Consider the following 16,919-nt stretch of genomic DNA (forward strand, 5'->3'; position numbering starts at 1 on the left):
TCTACTCTCTTTATTGGCCCTGAGGGGTTTATCTGTCCTGGATTCCCTGTGTTGCAGGCTCGTATCTGTAGCAGTGTGCATGCTCTGGTCTAATGCGATTTGTAAGGTAGAATTGAGGTCATGTTAGTGGGGGAAGGAAGCTCCAACGGGAAAAAGAAAGTGTGTTTCAGTTGTGCTATATTGCACCCTGACTGGCTCATCTCTTTCCTGTGACCCCTCTGTGAGGGGATGTCCAATTGTCTACAGATGGGCATTGGGTCTCCTCCACTCAGTGCCCCCCCCCCAACCCCCCATTCACATTGGGTAGGATTTTGTTCTGGGTTTTAGATGCTTGATACCTGATCCCATCGACCCCTCTTGTTCACACAGGCTGGTGTGCTTCTTCCATGTGGGCTTTGTTGCTTTTGAGCTAGATGGCCACTTGCTTATGTTCAATCCTTTAAGACCCCAGACGCTATATCTTTTGATAGCTAGCCGCCATCATCTTTCTTCACCACATTTGCTTATGCACCCATTTTGTCTTCAGGCATCACCGGGAAGGTAAGCATCACAGAATGCCAGATTGTTAGAACAAAGTGTTCTTGTGTTACCGGAGTACTTGAGTTGAGGCCCAACGTTCATCTGCAACCTTAATTCTTAACATATAGATATGAGTACATAGTTCTCTTTCCCTCTCATTATATATATATTTACATATGTACATGTCTGTATTTAGGCCTCTATAAATGTCCTTTGCCTCCTGGTTCTTTCCTCTATTTCCTTTTACTTTCCTCTTGTCCCACCATCATGTCCGGCCTTCATTTGTGTTTAGTAGTTCCTTGCTGCTACAGTGCCCTTGATTAAGCCCCACTAGGCATCCTATGACCTTCCTTTCATTGATTTTAGTTCACTTGTTGTTCCCTTGTCCCTGGGTTGGTTCTCTACCCCCCTTCCTTTCTCCCACTTCCCCTTCTTCCATATCCCCCCATAAGGAATTTGAACTTTTGGAAAAGAAACCCAACACAGTGCCTCCCACTCTGTATTTCTTCATTTCCAGAGCACACCTATCTCACACCCCTCTTCCTCTATTATGAAAGACCATGTCTGTACTAGAAATCCTTGCCTATTCTGCTTTTGTGACCTTTCTCGTGCAGATAAAGTATAAAAGCTACGCCTGCCCAACATCCAGGGCCTGGATCTTCCGGAACGCTCGTTCCTCTGGGTCTCTAGCTAAGTTTTTGCTCTTTCAAGTTCTCCAAGGTGCCACCTGCTCATTCCTCGAGGCAGGGTTTGCTGTTATGGAATCACATAAGTCGAACAGGTTTTGGCAGAGCTTCCAGACTAAGAATAGACTATGAAGAAGGAATAGGTTGTCCACTTCTGAGGCATTAGCAACTGAAAATTATTCCTTGAGCATATCACAAAGTCTGCCCTCGGAAATTGCCAACATGTCTCGGTCCCACCGATTCTGGAGAATCTGGAGAAATTGTTCTGAAACAGCATCATAATGAATGGATTTTAGATCTTGATGCTGATGTGTGCGAGTTTGGAAGAAACGCTAGCTAGCATATATATTTCCTGCAAACACTGCAGTGGTTCAGGCCGCCTTCCCTACAATTACTAACAAATACTGCTGCAAAATAAAGAGGATTCGTGGCCCTGCTGTTTTTGACACTTTTATTTGAGGTGCTTAAGGGAATGGGCAGGGAGTTGTGGCCTTAACAACAGATATAGTAGGTCTGGCATTTCCCAGATTACAAAGAAAATCCCTCAATAGCGTACTTTCTCATAATAACTCTCCCTAGCAATGCAGTAGGATGTTCAAGTCTAACTAAAAAGGGGTACATAAAAGTGGTGCTTTCAGGGGAAAGGTTTTTTATAGGAGGTGTAAGGTATTTTTCAGGAACAAGAGATGGAGCAAGATTTTTTAATTAATAGGCTGTATTTCGGGAAATGAGATTTATAGCAAATGGGAGATCAAAGGAGGTGAGGTGAAAGGAATTTAGAATACTTGCATAGAGGAAAGTTAGCCAGCCCTTTGTCCTAAGCCAAGAGACTAGTGAAGTTGAAAAGAGAGAGTGAGAGAGAGAGAGAGAGAGAGAGAGAGAGAGAGAGAGAGCTGATAGCGACCACAGAAGCCACCACAGCAGAACAGTAAAGGAGAATTAAAGTGAGTACATAATCAGATGGCCGTGAAGTTTGGCAAAGAAAGAGTTCATAACGCTGGCGCAGCCTCCAGGACAAGCGCAGAGACAGGAACCCTCAGAAGGCAGGCAGGATGCTAAAAACGAGGAGCAGCCTGAAAGAGAAAGAGGGGAGAAGAGAAGAAGAGAGAAGAGGCCAAGAGAAGTAGACAAAGATGCTTTCAAGTCTTCAGGAGAGGAGTATGTCATTTAGACAAGAAGAGTCCAGTGCAGGGTCCTGATTGGAAGTTTCTGAGCGAGGGAAACAGTGTCGTCCTTTTCTGAACATGGGGATCCCTTTGCAGCAGCAGGAGTGACTTCACTAGGCTGAGCTGGGCAGGGAGAGTGGGACTGGGGATTTTGTAAACAAAGGAAATGGCTGGGGTTGTGATCCATAGAGCTGCAGCTAGATCCTTTAGGAGGCAGCATGGGAAAGATGGCTTTCATGTAAATCACCAGGCCTTACCACTATTTCAAGGATTATCCTTGTCTCTAGCCTGTGGAGGAGGGTGTTACTAGGGCTTCATCACTTCAAGGCCATGGTCTCTGAGGTTGCTTATGCAGGGCCCTCTGTCCCTTGGGGCAGCCCCTCTTCGACTCACAGAGCTTCTGGTCTAGTGGGTACTTCTTCTGAGGATTCCTTGACCTGGGACCTCAGGGTTCAGTGTTAAGGCTTCCTACCTTCCTATTTGGAGTGCTCCAAGGTGTCGTAACCCACCACCATGAACCCCAATGTAACCATGATGTAGTAGTCAATTTAGATGTAGCCTTTAAAAAATCATTTTATTGGGGCCTCTTACAAGCCTTATAACATTCCCTACATCAATTGTATCAAGCATATCTGACCATATGTTGCCATCATCATTTTCTAAACATTTACTTTCTATTTGAGCCCTCGATATCCGTTCTTTTTTCCTTTCCTCCACCACCTCCCACCCTCATGACCCCTTGATAAATTAGAAATTATTATTGTTTTCATATCTTACCCCAACCTCTGTTGTCCTTCACCCACGTTTCTGTGGTTCATCCCCATGGGGTGGGTTAGTGGTGGCTATCTGTTGATCATTGCCACGAGTTCCCCTTTCCTCCCCTCCTTCCCCCACCTTCCCTCTACCCTCCTGGTTTTGCTACTCCCAAATCTGTTCTAAGGGGTTTATCTGACCTGGATTCCTTGTGTCATGAGCTCTTATCTGTACCAGTGTACATGCTCCAGTCCAGCCAGAACTAAAAGGCAGGACTTGGTCATGATTGGGGGGTGGGTGATGGTGGTGGTGGTAAGGAAGCCTAAAAGAACTAGAGGAATATTGTGTGTTGCATCAGGGCTATACTGAACCCTGGTTGGCTCATCCCTTCCTTGTGACCCTTGTGTGAGGGGATGTCCTATTGTCTAGAGATGGGTTTTGAGCCTTTGCTCTGACCCCCCTCATTGTCAACAATATGTTTTTGTTTTGTTTTGTTTGGGGTCTTCTGGTGTGTTACCTGATTCCATCGACTGACACCTCATGATTGCAGAGGCTGATAGGCTTCTTCCATGTGAGCTTTGTTGCTTCTCAGTTCGACGGCAACTTGTTTAATTCAAGCTTTTAAGACCCTAGATGCTATATCTTTCAATAGCCAGCCACCATCAGTTTTTTTCACCATATTTGCTTATGTACCTATTTTGTCTTTAGTGAACATGTTGGGAGGGTGAGCATTACGGAATGCCAGGTTGTTAGAACAAAGTGTTCTTGTGTTGAGGGAAGGCTTGAGCAGAGGCCCAAAGTCCGTTCACTTCCTCAATGTATTGCCATATAAATATATGTACATAGGCCAATACCTCTATTTTTATGAATTAGTATATTTACATAAGTACACACCTGTTTAATACCTCTACCCATAGCATTTCTTCCTAGATCTTTTTTCTGTTTCCTTTTACCTTCTGTTTCCCATACCTCCACCCCACCATCATGCTTGCCCTTCTTCTGCCTCTTAGTAATTCTGCTCAGCTAGATTGGTGTTGCTCTAGCCCCATAGGGATGTCCATGTCCTTCTTGTTGCTTTTAATTCCCTAGCTGTTTTCCTGCCTATGGCATTGTTTACTCACAACTCCTTTCCCTGCCTCCTCTATAACCCATCACTGCCCCTCCCAATATAGCTATTTTAACAGTGTATCCATATTGTATTTATTAGAGTGAGTATAACCATTTTGTATTGACCCCAGTGGGGCCAATTTGGAAATGTTGTAATTCCTCTTGTAATCGCAGGTTTCTGTAACTGCTGAAGCACGACCTTTTAAAATTTGCTGATGTGCTAGTTACATAATCTGGTTTCAACTTGCGAAGGGGCGGCATCTAGCTTGTCAATCAGGTCGCAACTCGATGACCTCATTTGGGGGCCTTAAGGAGCTAAATAGTTCACTGGAGGCCACATACACACAAACTCTCTGCTCGTCTCTGTGGGAGACATTCCTGTTGACAAGCCATATGGAGCCATGCTGATGGCAGCCAGAGTCATGGAGCTGGAGGAGCCACGTGGAAATGACACCAGTGATGCCGCGGTTTCTTGAGCAGGGAGAATGAACATGGAACGTGAATGGACACACACAGACACACAGACTCAGAGACACTATAGGGCTGCAGCACACATTAGACACAGATGGAGACGGTACAAAACTGCAGTAGCCTTGACAGCTCGCAGTGCTTTATTCTTATACCCTAAATACTGGCAGTGTTCTCAGACAAGTTTGCTATTCTTGCACTTGAATTTCTCATAGCCTTGAGAGTGAGTTCCATATCTTGGCCCATACTGATATTTTCATTTCTACCAGGGAAACACTGTATGCAGCTGTTTCCACAAATCATCTTACTGTTTGCAGTAAGGATGCTGTTTATGAGAACCAACTAGGACAGACATTTGCATACTGTCCTAGACAGATACATGACACAAGACACAGTGCTCCCTTCACGGCTCCTTCACACCAGTGCTGAGATGCTTCCACCACCACTGGATCCACAAGACTTTCCACTGTGATCTTCCTGCACTCAGTGTCATTTCATGTGTTGAGTGAATCTGAAGAGGATATAGATTGGTATTGGACATGTGGGCTAATATCAAACTTATGGACTTGATCTAGACTGGGCTGGGATGTTTTCTTAATATACAATTACTCTTTGATATAAAGCTCTCTCTTACACACATCTGGGTCTCCCTGGATTTGTTTCTCTAGTCCATGTGGACTAAGATAGCTGATAAGTGTCTAAAACCATGTTTCGAGTTCTCCTTTTCCCATACATTGAATTGCCACCTGCCCCCTATGCCTTTATGTCCAGGTTCCCTTTTTCTCCATATAAGGTAACACCTCCTCCCCTGCCACCTATGTCTTGTTTTCTCCCTAGTATAAAAAGCTCTCCCTTTAAGCACTCTGAGTCCTTGGGAGAATTAGGCTCTAGCTACCCCAAGATCACCAGCTAATAAAGGCTTACTAACTTTAACTAAAGTTGTGTGTGGGTTAATCGATCTCATCTGGCACAATGTGAGTGTTACTTTTTGTGAGCCTGGGGGCTGCTGTCTGTGTAGGTCAGCTATTAACTACACCTTGGCTTTGTCCTCCTGCCTCCCCTTCTCAAGGGCCCTTTCTTTTCCTCCTCTCAAAAGCAAACCAAACTCATTCTACCTGTGGAGATTTGTGGTCGTGGAAACCCACAGACGCAGTTCTGCCCTGTCCACAAAATTGCTGAGAAGGATGAAGCTCCGCCTTTCCCTCTGTACTTGTTGTAGATTGTTTGGAGAACGTGTCCTTTCCCCAACCTAGGTTTATAGAACGAATGGCTGTGCAACCCAGGCCTCCTCACTTGAATACAGCCGTTCTCAACCTGTGGGTCGCAACCCCTTTGGGAGGTCGAGTGACCCTTTCACAGGGGTCCCCTAAGACCATCAGAAAACACCTATAGTTCCGAAGGTCTTAGGAACTGAGACACCGCTCCTCTATCCGCCTCCAGGCGGGTCCGCCCACTTGCAGATTCTCCCACTTACAAATACCCGGCGTGAAGACTGTGACCCATGCTACACCATGCTTCAAGACAACATCTCATTTATTTGTAATTAGACATACACATTTCACAATATATAATTACATATTGCTTTGTGATTAATCACTATGCTTTCATTATGTTCAATTTGTAACAATGAAAATATATCCTGCCTATCAGATATTTACATGAGTATTCATCACAGTAGCAAAATGACAGTTATGAAGTAGCAAGGAAAATAATGTTATGGTGGGGGATCACCACCACATGAGGAACTGTATGAAAGGGTTGCAGCATTAGGAAGGTTGAGAACCACTGCCTTAATGGAAACACTTTCCTTCCAAGCTTTCAATAAGCTCCCCTTTCTGGCTGGCTCCTCCCTCTCCCACTCCTCACAGATGCTAAAAGCTACACTCTCCAGCTGATTACTGAATTTCCTGAAGGTATGGAAATCAGAGGAGGGTTCTGCAGAGTCAAGAGACTCCCTGCACTTCTTGTTGGGCTTCTTGGATTTCTAAAAATCGACAACCCAGTAAAGATGATGATTTAAGGGTCAGAACATTTTCATAAGACCCACAAAATAAAACTGCCTTGGCTCCATCTGTCCCCAAACTGGTGGGAAACTAGCCTGAAATATGGTCCCCTGGCTCTGTGGTAATGGCTTCTGGCCACTTCTATCCAGTAGATTCTGACACAGAGCAACCTTATAGACAGAACAGAACTGCCCTCTGGGGGTTTCCAAGAACACAAATCCCCACAGGGGCAAAAAGCTTCAGCTTTCCTGACTGGTGGTTTCAAACTACTGACTTTGTGGTTAGCCGTCCAACATGCAACCAGGACACTTATGATTTTATATATATATAGGTTTATACAGCAAGAAGTCATATAGCAGCTTATTAGTCTATGCAGCAGTACAGAGCGCTCGTCCAACTTACTTTCATGGAACAGCTAATATACTGAAGGTCCTTCAACTCCCAAGGGGCTGCTGGTCCAAGGTCAAGTGTCTTGGTCTTGTTTGTCTATAGAACCCTACCTGAAACAGGGAGTAAATGCCTCTTTCTCTTCAGAGCTCAGCAAGTATGGACATTATACAAGCATACCTGCCATCCCCAAACATGCCCCTGCTTCAGAATTCTCCCCACTGCACTTTACAGGTGGAAAGGAAAACAGTGATAGTAGACAAGAGAAGAAAAGAGGTCTGAGAGAGTAGAGTGGTTTCCAACAGAACTTGCATTCACTGTGGTCCACCAGCAGGCCACCAGATATTACGCTGAGGAGGATCAAGGTTTCACGCTTCTCCTCTCTTGGTTCTTGTCCAGCTTGGATGAAAGTCTTCAGACAAGGCATAGCATGGAGAGTAGAGGCAGAGAATAGATGTGACAGGAATGGGTGACTTTAAGGAGGTACTTCAGTGGGTAATGGCCAAAGACTGATCTGAGAGCTCTGGGTGAAGACCATGTTTTTATTCAGCCAACGGCAGACCTTCCATCATTGACTGAGTGTTCTACAATTGCCTGGCTCTCCACAGCATACCTCCCCTTTCCAGGTGCAAGTGCCCCACAGTTTATTCTGAATCCTTGTCCCCAGGCCTTGAAACCAAGGGTCAATTCAAGTCTTGTGGAGGTATTGTGAACATCCTGTCATTCTCCTCCCATTTCACTCTCTTGTTCACCTCCATTGATAAGGAAATGTGTCTTACCTGCCCTTCCCTGTCCTGCTGGAAGGCTAGGGGGGGATTTGCCTTCATCTCTCCTTTGAAAGTCCTACCCTTGTCAACCGTTTCCGTTCGTATGGCTCTACATAGCTAACATTGTGTTAGCAGAATTTAGGTTCCTGCTTTCCCAAATGAAAGATTTACTTTGGGAGTCTATTGGGTATCACAAAGAAAATTTTATTAAGCAATTCTGAAGAGGAAGGAAAATCTTCCCAGCCAGCTTGGCTGGTCTCCATGTTTCTTATTTCCCCTCTGAATTAATGGACCCTTAGGCTTCTTACAGAGGAACTACTCAGGAAAATCCCCATCATGGATCTTCTGTGATGAGGGGCAAGGGTTCCTGGGAACAGTAGTCCTAAGATACCGCATGGTCTCATGCAGGTGCTATCCAAATTTCCATCTTTCTTCTCTACCTTGTCCTGTCTCATTATCCTCCTGAGAGATTTTGTACATATAATTCTTTATGGGATCAAGGGTGGAGGAAACTTCGGGAGCTCTTCCTGATCATATAGAGCATAATGTATCATCACCCTGCTGATAGGAGTAGGAATCACTCTTAATCTATACTAGGGGAACAAGCTCTTCCAGGTGGACCTCTTGGACGTGAGGCCGTGAGCCATGTGTAATTCTCCGAGTGGAATACAGATAGCAGATGTACCTGTTCTTGATGGCAGCTGATGAAATAAGTTTGGAGGCTGTAGGGCTGTTACAGTGTGTAGTTTTGTGACCCATTTTCTAATGATGTGGATGACTTCTTCTGCCTCCCCTGCCCTCTTTGTCTAGGTGCCATAAGGAGTACTGCATGCTGTACAGATGCTCCCTTGCTGGGCTGGTAAACAGGCAGGCCAAAGCTACTGTCGTGTGGGCACACTGGCTGAAGAGTTGAAGCCTTGTGGCTGTGCTCCCACCCCTCGGCAGCTTCGTCTTTTATTGGTCTCATGGTGATCGATAACTTACTTGAAAACATTTGCAATGTAGCTGCAGCATCACTAGGGATTTAAGGTCTTAAAAGTTACCAGCCCCAACTTGAGCGTCGGCTTCCTTCTTACTCAAATGTGGTAACATGTAATGGGGCAGTTCCAAATCGTTGGTCATAACTTCTTGCTTAACTCCTAAGGAAAGGCTTAGTGCAGTGCCACGAAGTACCTGCTTTCCTGAAAGCCGAGTGAAGATACGGTCTTGGCAACGATGTTTCACACAAATAAACATTTAACTGGACTCTACGTGATACTAAAACAAGGGAATACTAGAGGTAGTAAGGATACTGAAGAAGAGTCCATAGTATAACCTTAATTGCCTGAGGCAAAAGCTTGCATAAATTTACAGCATGAGGTAGAATTAAGTGACAGTTAAAAATGGGGCTTCTTGTGGCAAATTTAACACTGCATTAGATCACTGCCACTTGTTATGGATTTTGACAGTTCAATAGAAGCATTCATAATCTAAATGCTTATCTCCTTAAAAGGCAAAAGGTATCTGGACAGGTAATTAACATGACTTTAGATGAAAAGGTAGAACATGTGTGGACCATGGCATTGTACTTGCAGGTGGGTCACCAGAAGGGAAGCTGCTCCATGGTTGATTCCAGCTGGTGACTAATATCTAGGCTCAGTCCTCTAGCTGATTTGGCCACAAGTCAGGAAGGTCTCTTTTAGGTAAAAGTGATGTCCTAGAATTTTATGCCCCGTAATTTTTCCAAATTTAGAATTTTTGCACTTATTCATTAAGGCAAACATAATCTGCAAGGCTAAGGCAGAAGATGATAAGTGAGGATTATAGCAACAGGTGGTAAATATGTGATAGATCCAAACTGCCAGTGATTAGGTAAAGTAGGAAGTCACTGAAATCTGAAGAATCCAATGCCTCCAGCAGATGTTGGCATGTCCTCGTTTCTGCCTGGAGATGTTTTTTGGGCTTATACAAACTTAAAGAAGGATTAGAGCTCTCCTAAATCTATAAGGAGCTATTTTAATGACAAGCAGGCAGTGTTCTATTACTTCATTCTTGTGGGCAGACCACTCTTCCAGTTTCCTCAGAACTTATTAGCGAGCTCAATAGGGTTGCTTATAAACAACCGATGGCACAGCCTTGCTTGCTGAAAGTGTGCAGGGCCTAAAGCACTGTTGAAAAGATCAGGATTGTAGCCTCCAGGATGGATTACAACTCAATGTGAAAAAAAAAAGACCAAAAATCCTCACAAGTGGACCCCAGATTGACATGATGTAAAAAGAGAAGGCAACCACATTAGGTGGAGAAATGAAAGATAGCTGGCTACATCATGATTCTATTAATGATGTAACTGCATCATTATATAACAACCAAACCGCTGAGAATGGTGGGCTAGCCAAGCTGATTCATGACGTTAGCCATCTAAGCCACCATTTCGCTCAGCTCCTGCTCTAGCAGACCGACGTTGTTGATGGGCCCCATACCTGGATAGGACAGTTAGCAGACCTATGCTGTTGATGGGCACCATACCTGGATAGGACATTGTCCACTTTATCACAGATGTGATATTCTGGATAAAGAGGTAATCCATAAGTTAGGACGAGATGTAGAAGGTTTACAATTCATACAAATAAATTTGTAGTGCCCTTAAAATATGATTATGTGTTAATATGCTTAAAAATCAGCTTAAAATAAACAGCATAGTTTAGCTTGTAAACATTGGGACATATGTTTTTATCTGTCTCTGGAGGACCTCAAACACCAACCCACATCTTGTAGTGTGATTTTTTTTCTTGCCAAATTAGTCAAAATGTAAATGAATTTGAGGAAATGTGTGTCAATTTTATGCTCACAGACAAAATGCTAGTGGCATTACCTACATGCATAATTTTATAAAATAATAACCCCCTACCACAATAATCTTTGAGCACCATCTGTTAAGCAATACACTCTGAAACTCTGAATGGCTAAATCTTTTTCATTTGAAATAAAAATATCTTTCCAGTAAACAATAAGTCCTGGTGGTACAGTGGTTTAAAGAACTAGACTGCACGAAGTGGTCTGTGGTTTATTCCCAGGGAATATGGCAGTTGGCATCCCTAAATATTATAGGCTTGAAAAACCTCATCGGACGGGGTTTGGGTATCGATTTTCCCAATAAAGGGAAATAAAGTTCCATGTAACAAGAGAAATCAACCTTTTACAATCAAGACTATTCCCCTTCCTTAATTTAGTAACCTTTAACATGATATACAGTCATAGATGATATTTCATTTTCAGCTTAGTAATATATTTCTGTTTGCACAAAAACAGCAACGGAATGGCCAGAAGTTGACATATTACTTCTTAGTTCCTTGCCTTCAAGGGGTGCGTGTGGGGGTGGCTACTAACAGTATTTTGATGAATGGCTTGCGCGTGACTTATGAATTGTTAATGACCAGAATAAATGCTTATTGCCATGTTATGACAGATGTGTCAGTCCCATACACAGGGGTTGATTTCTGCTGTGAAAAATAAATTTAGCCCTGGCAACTGGAGGTGTTCCTCTTAATCATATAACACAATCCTTCTCCAGTACTTTTCTTATACAAATTGGACACCACTGGGTAAATGGTGGTGCAGAAAAAGCAACTACCAGGGTCTCCCCCCTTGCCCTCCTGTGTATTATAAATAAGGTCTGTAGGGGGCTTAATGACATTCATGAATGTGAATGTCTTGGTTTTCTCAATTGTGCTTTGGTTATAGAAGCTGTTAATATTTGAGGAAGTTGGTGGAAGGGTCTATGGGCACTCTTTGTTTTAACATTAAATAAATAAAAAGTAGCTGGCAGAATCCAGCTTTGCTATCAAAGGCGAGCAGAGGAAGCTGACTTAAAAACGGAAAAGGTCAAAATGAATAACTGGCCCATTTACTCCACCAAGTCATTGCTTTATCATTGGATCTCAGCCTGTTCATCAAGCACACCCTGCTCCGTGAAGGCTTGGGGGGTAATGGCTTTGAAACAGAAGTTGCTGACTCTTCCCTAGACCTCCTGCTGTGTCGTTAGCAAGGATAACTACTTTTGTGGAAAGGTGTCACCCAGCAAGAGGAGACCTGCTTTTCTCTAAGACCTGAACATTGCCATTACTGTCCAGAGAATGGGATGAGAGATTTAATGTTCAAAAAACTTCTCCATAAATCTGTAGCCTCAGTAGAAATGTATTTCCTGAATGTATAGTGGAAATGATGAATCACCAGAAAGCATGTTCCTTCTATTAACGTAAGCCACAGGCCTCCTGCCTTGGCTCTCCTGGTCAACTGAAGGGTCCAGCCAAGGGCATCTGAATAGCCTTGGTCTGCCATTTGTTTAATCAATGCCTCAAATGCCCTAAAAATAGTTCAAGAAAGCATATGATTAAGTGTGTGCATGTGTTTGAGTTTTTTAATAGTTCACATACTCAAAACTCAAGTTCACTCCCATACGGGTGATTTCAACTCATAGGACAGGGTAGAACTGCCCCTGCAGCTTTTCAAGGCTGTAACTCTTTAAGGGAGTAGAAAGCTTCGTCTTTGTCCCAAAGTCACATGGGCAACCACTACACTACACTTCCCATAAGTGATGTGAAGGCAAGCATAAGTTAATGGCTCCTATATTTGACCCAAACCATGGTATTTACAATTGCCTCATATGAATATGAAAGTTGTACAGTGACTAAGAAAGACTACAGAAGAATGGATGCATGTGACTATGGTACTGATGAAGGATATTGAAGGTACCATGGCCTGCCAAAAGGACAAGCAAATCTCTCTTGGAAGAAGTACATCTCGAATGCCCCTTGGAAGGGCGGATGGCGAGATAACACGTCCCATACTTTGGACATGTTATGAGGAAAGACCGTTAATGGAAAAGAGCATCATGCTTAGTAAAGTGGATGACCCGTGAAAAAGTGGAAGACCCTCAACTTGGTGGATCGACAAGGTGGCTGCAACAGTGGGCTCAAACGTAGCAGTGATTATGCTGAACCAGGCAGTGTTCTGTTCTACTATGCAAAATGAGTGGGGTCTGACTTGACACACCTAACAAGAACAACAACAACAAGAGCAGTACCTATCCCAGCAGCCCTGGTAGTTGTGCTGGTTACATGTTGGCTATTCAAATCCAACATCCACTTTGCAGAATTAAGATAGGCAGTCTGTTCCCATAAAAATTTATAGCCAAGGAAGCCTTACTTAGGGTTGCAATGACCTGGAATGGACTCAGTGGCAGTGGATTTGGGATGAGACCTGTGGCCAGAGGTTTTTTTTGAAGGTTTGGACAATTGAGGCTAATAAGTACCCATGGGGCTGTGAGACACATAGAGAGCCTTTGGTTATTAAACTTCTTCTCCTCTTGTAGAATAGAGGAAAAGAGAAGGAATATTGTGTTAGCCTGGGTTGAGTAGAGAAACAAATTCAGAGACACACATATATGTGTAAGGGAGAGCTTTATATCAAAGAGCAATTGTGTGTTGAGAAAACATCCCAGCCCACTCCAGGTCAAGTTCATAAGTCTGATATTAGCCCCAAAGTCTGATACTATTCCATAAACTCCCCTTCAGACTGACACAGCATATGCAATGATGCTGAATGCAGGAAGACTACAGGCCGGTGGGTGAAAAGTCTTGTGGCTCCATTGGCAGTGGAAGCATCTCAGCACTGGCACAGGTTTCCATGTGGCTCCTCCAGCTCTCAGAGTGTGTCTCTTCTACAGGAAGGTGAAGCAGAAAAAGAGGCTTTGCCAGTCTCAGCAAGGCTCTCCATGGCTTGTCAACAGGAAGACCAAAGCAGAGACAGAGAGAGGAAGTTCCCAAGGTCCTCACTAGAAGACCACATCCACAGGAGGCATCATTAGGCTGTGACCCGATTGACAGGCTAGATTCCACCCTTTCACTCTTAATACTCTCAAGTTGACCCGACATTATGTAACTACCACAAAGATGGAAAATAAAATAATAGAACAATAGGGGAGGAAAAATGATAACACAAGAAAATTTAAAAAAATACCAAAGCAAAACCAAACCAATATCATCTAATGGATTGCTCATAGGGTTTCTGAGACTGTAAATTAAATATATATATATGAATTAGGTGAAGGTTAAAGAAGAGGTCATCAGTTTTACATCGAACAGTTCGTAGAGTACTCATCGTGTCAACTCATCCATTGCTGTCTCCTCAATGCACCATCGCTCATTTCTGCTTTATTGCGGTTTTTCCTGACTCTTCTTTTTCAACCCTTTGAACTTCCTTGTGAGGTGATTGCTGCCCTTGTGATCTCAAAAAGTTGACTATTTTACCGCAGGTTCCATTCCAGACCTGCAGCTTGATCAGGTCTGGGGGTTCCTATCTGTCTCTTTCTGACCAGTAAGCCTGGTGGGACCGTAAGTCCTTATGAGAGCCGACAACCTCACCTTTCACCTGAGGAACATCTGGTGAGTTTGAACTGCAGACATTGCAATTAGCAGCCCAATATTTAATACCCTCCATCACCAGGGCTTCTTGTAAATAAAGGAACAATTGCTTATCTGGAATCATATGCTTTCTGTCATGACTTACTTGGTCAGTGTTATTGCATGCTGTGGGGCTGGGGCTTCTTCCTCCCACACTTTCCAAGTTCACTTGGCTGCTCTCAGTCAGGGTCACAACAGAAAGCTTCCACTTCGTATCTGCCTACAACTTATTCCTAATGTTAAGCTTCTGAGAGCTAATGGTGTTCCAAAGATTCAGAATGACTTCCCGATTAACCCACGGTTAACTCTAACTGGAAACATTAAACCAAAATGTCATTCCTGGGAGCTACACTTACATTATTGAATAAAAGAGCATTTTGAATGCTGCAAATAGATTTACCAAATCTCATCAAATCAGTTTTTTCTCTGGCTTGACTCGCATTCCTAACTTATCTCTTTCCTCCTTTGTTTAGAACCTTGCTGCTTGCTTCGCACTGTCCTGGGGGGTCGTTTCCATCGGTTCTTTTTCCCAGTGGGTCATCACTACCACTCCCCTGGCACCCAGGCTGTTTGAACTGTCTTTTCAAAGGGGAGGATATTGTGTGGATACAATTTCCTTCTAGCTCCCTTAGTAAGAAGCTGCTGTAAATGCCCAACTCTCCCCACCTTTGTGGGGGTCCACATGAGCGCCCTGATTGTTCTGCCACCATTTTTCCATGGTGTTTTGGTCACACAGGCCTCCCTTCTTATCCCCCCATTTCTCACTTTATGCTTTATTCACTTTAAGTCTCCCCTCTTGGGGAGACAGACTCAGTGTTTCTATTTTAAATGTATGAAATGTAATGTTTTTTCATTTCTGTATTTTAAAAACCTACCAGAATATTGAACATGCAGCTCAAACGGTATGCATTTCCCCTGACAAAAGACTATGGGTTGAAGTCATTGTTAAAAGAAGTTTTAACAATGTTTTCTCTTTGTTGATTCACCACTTGCTTGTAATTAAAACTCCTTAAGGATTATAAAAATCCAAGGCAAACAAAATCAATTGAATATACAGGACCCACACAAAAGATGCTTAATGAATTGGTATATTCTATAGCCAATACTTCAAAATATGTCTATATAATTCTAATACCCACTAGACACTTTTAATAAATGACCAGGAACTTATGTGGTAGAGAACAAAGAAAAATAGAAAAATCCAGCAAAACTACCAGTTGATTCTTGATTGAATGGATTAACCAAATTGATAAACTACTAGCAAGAAAAATCAAGAAAATGCATTTAGCAAACAGTATTACCATAATAAGCATAATTAAAGGAGACTCTATTACCCCAAATCCTAAACTGTAACCCACTGCCATCAAGTCAACTCCCACTCAACAGTCTTGGAGTACAACTGCCCACTAAGAGATCGAGGCTGTCAGTCCTTACAGAAGCAGATTGCCTCCACTTTGCTGTGCACTTAATTATTATGCCACCAGAATCTCTTATATTAAAACAAAATGATATTAATGATTTTATACAAATAGAGTGACCATTTAGAGAGAAGGGAAAAATCTATGAAAGTTATAGTTCTCTGAAGCAACTCAAGAAAAGAGTAATTCATTCCACAGCTGTTAAAGAAATTGAACATTAAAAGTTTCTCACAAAGAAGATTCGAAGTTTAAATACTGACAATAATAAGTTTTAATAAATATTTAAGAAATTATATAAAATATGTACTCAGCAAAACTACTATAAACTATTTTAAGAATAGGGTAAATAGAGATTACCTTTAAGTTATTTTGTAAAACCCGCAGAGATAGTATTGGAGCTTGATAAAGATATTTTTCTAAAGGTAGAAAAATTCTAAAAGTAGAAAAATTATACCCTAGTGTCTTTCATGAGCAAGAGTGCAAGATTTAGACAACTCCTTAATAAATCAAGTAAGTACCTTAATACACAATAAGAATAATCCATCATGACCAAGTAGGGATATCTAAAAATGGCAAAGTTGGCTTAGCATTCATAAATGAATGGAATTCACTACATTAATGGAATGAAGAAGTAAGATCATCTGATCCTTTTAGGAGGCATAAGAAAAAGTTTGAAAGTCTTTAATTAAATCCAACACCAACTTTTAATAATAAAAACTGCCTGGAAAGAGAAGACAATTTCCTGCATCTGGAAAAGGGACATTCTTCAAAACCTACAGCTAACAGCATACTTGGCAGTGAAATATTTTATGCTAGTCAAAATAGGGTGATAAAGATACACAATCTCACATTTTAAAGTCAACATTTGACTGGATGTCAGAAACAGCACAGTAAACAATAAAAATAACGAAAGGACACAAATACAGGATGTACTCAATCTTAGTCATTCACTTGCAAATAGAAATAAAGCTATAAATGAACTTTTAGAGATGACATGAATTTAGCAAGATCATAGGATACCATTGGTATATAAAGATAAATTTCAAAGATTTGTATTCAAATAAGTGGAAAATAAAATTAGACAGCAGTTATATTTATATCTAATAGAATTGAATTCTTAGAACTAGGCAAGAGAAAATTAAGACTACAAGAACATCATGGTAAAAAGGCCCAAGAGAAAAATGCTGAAAAAAGAATTACAGGTT

The sequence above is a fragment of the Echinops telfairi genome, unplaced genomic scaffold, assembly GCF_000313985.2.
Source record: "Echinops telfairi isolate 266 unplaced genomic scaffold, ASM31398v2 ScPeMD7_70;HRSCAF=299, whole genome shotgun sequence".
NCBI lineage: Eukaryota > Metazoa > Chordata > Mammalia > Afrosoricida > Tenrecidae > Echinops > Echinops telfairi.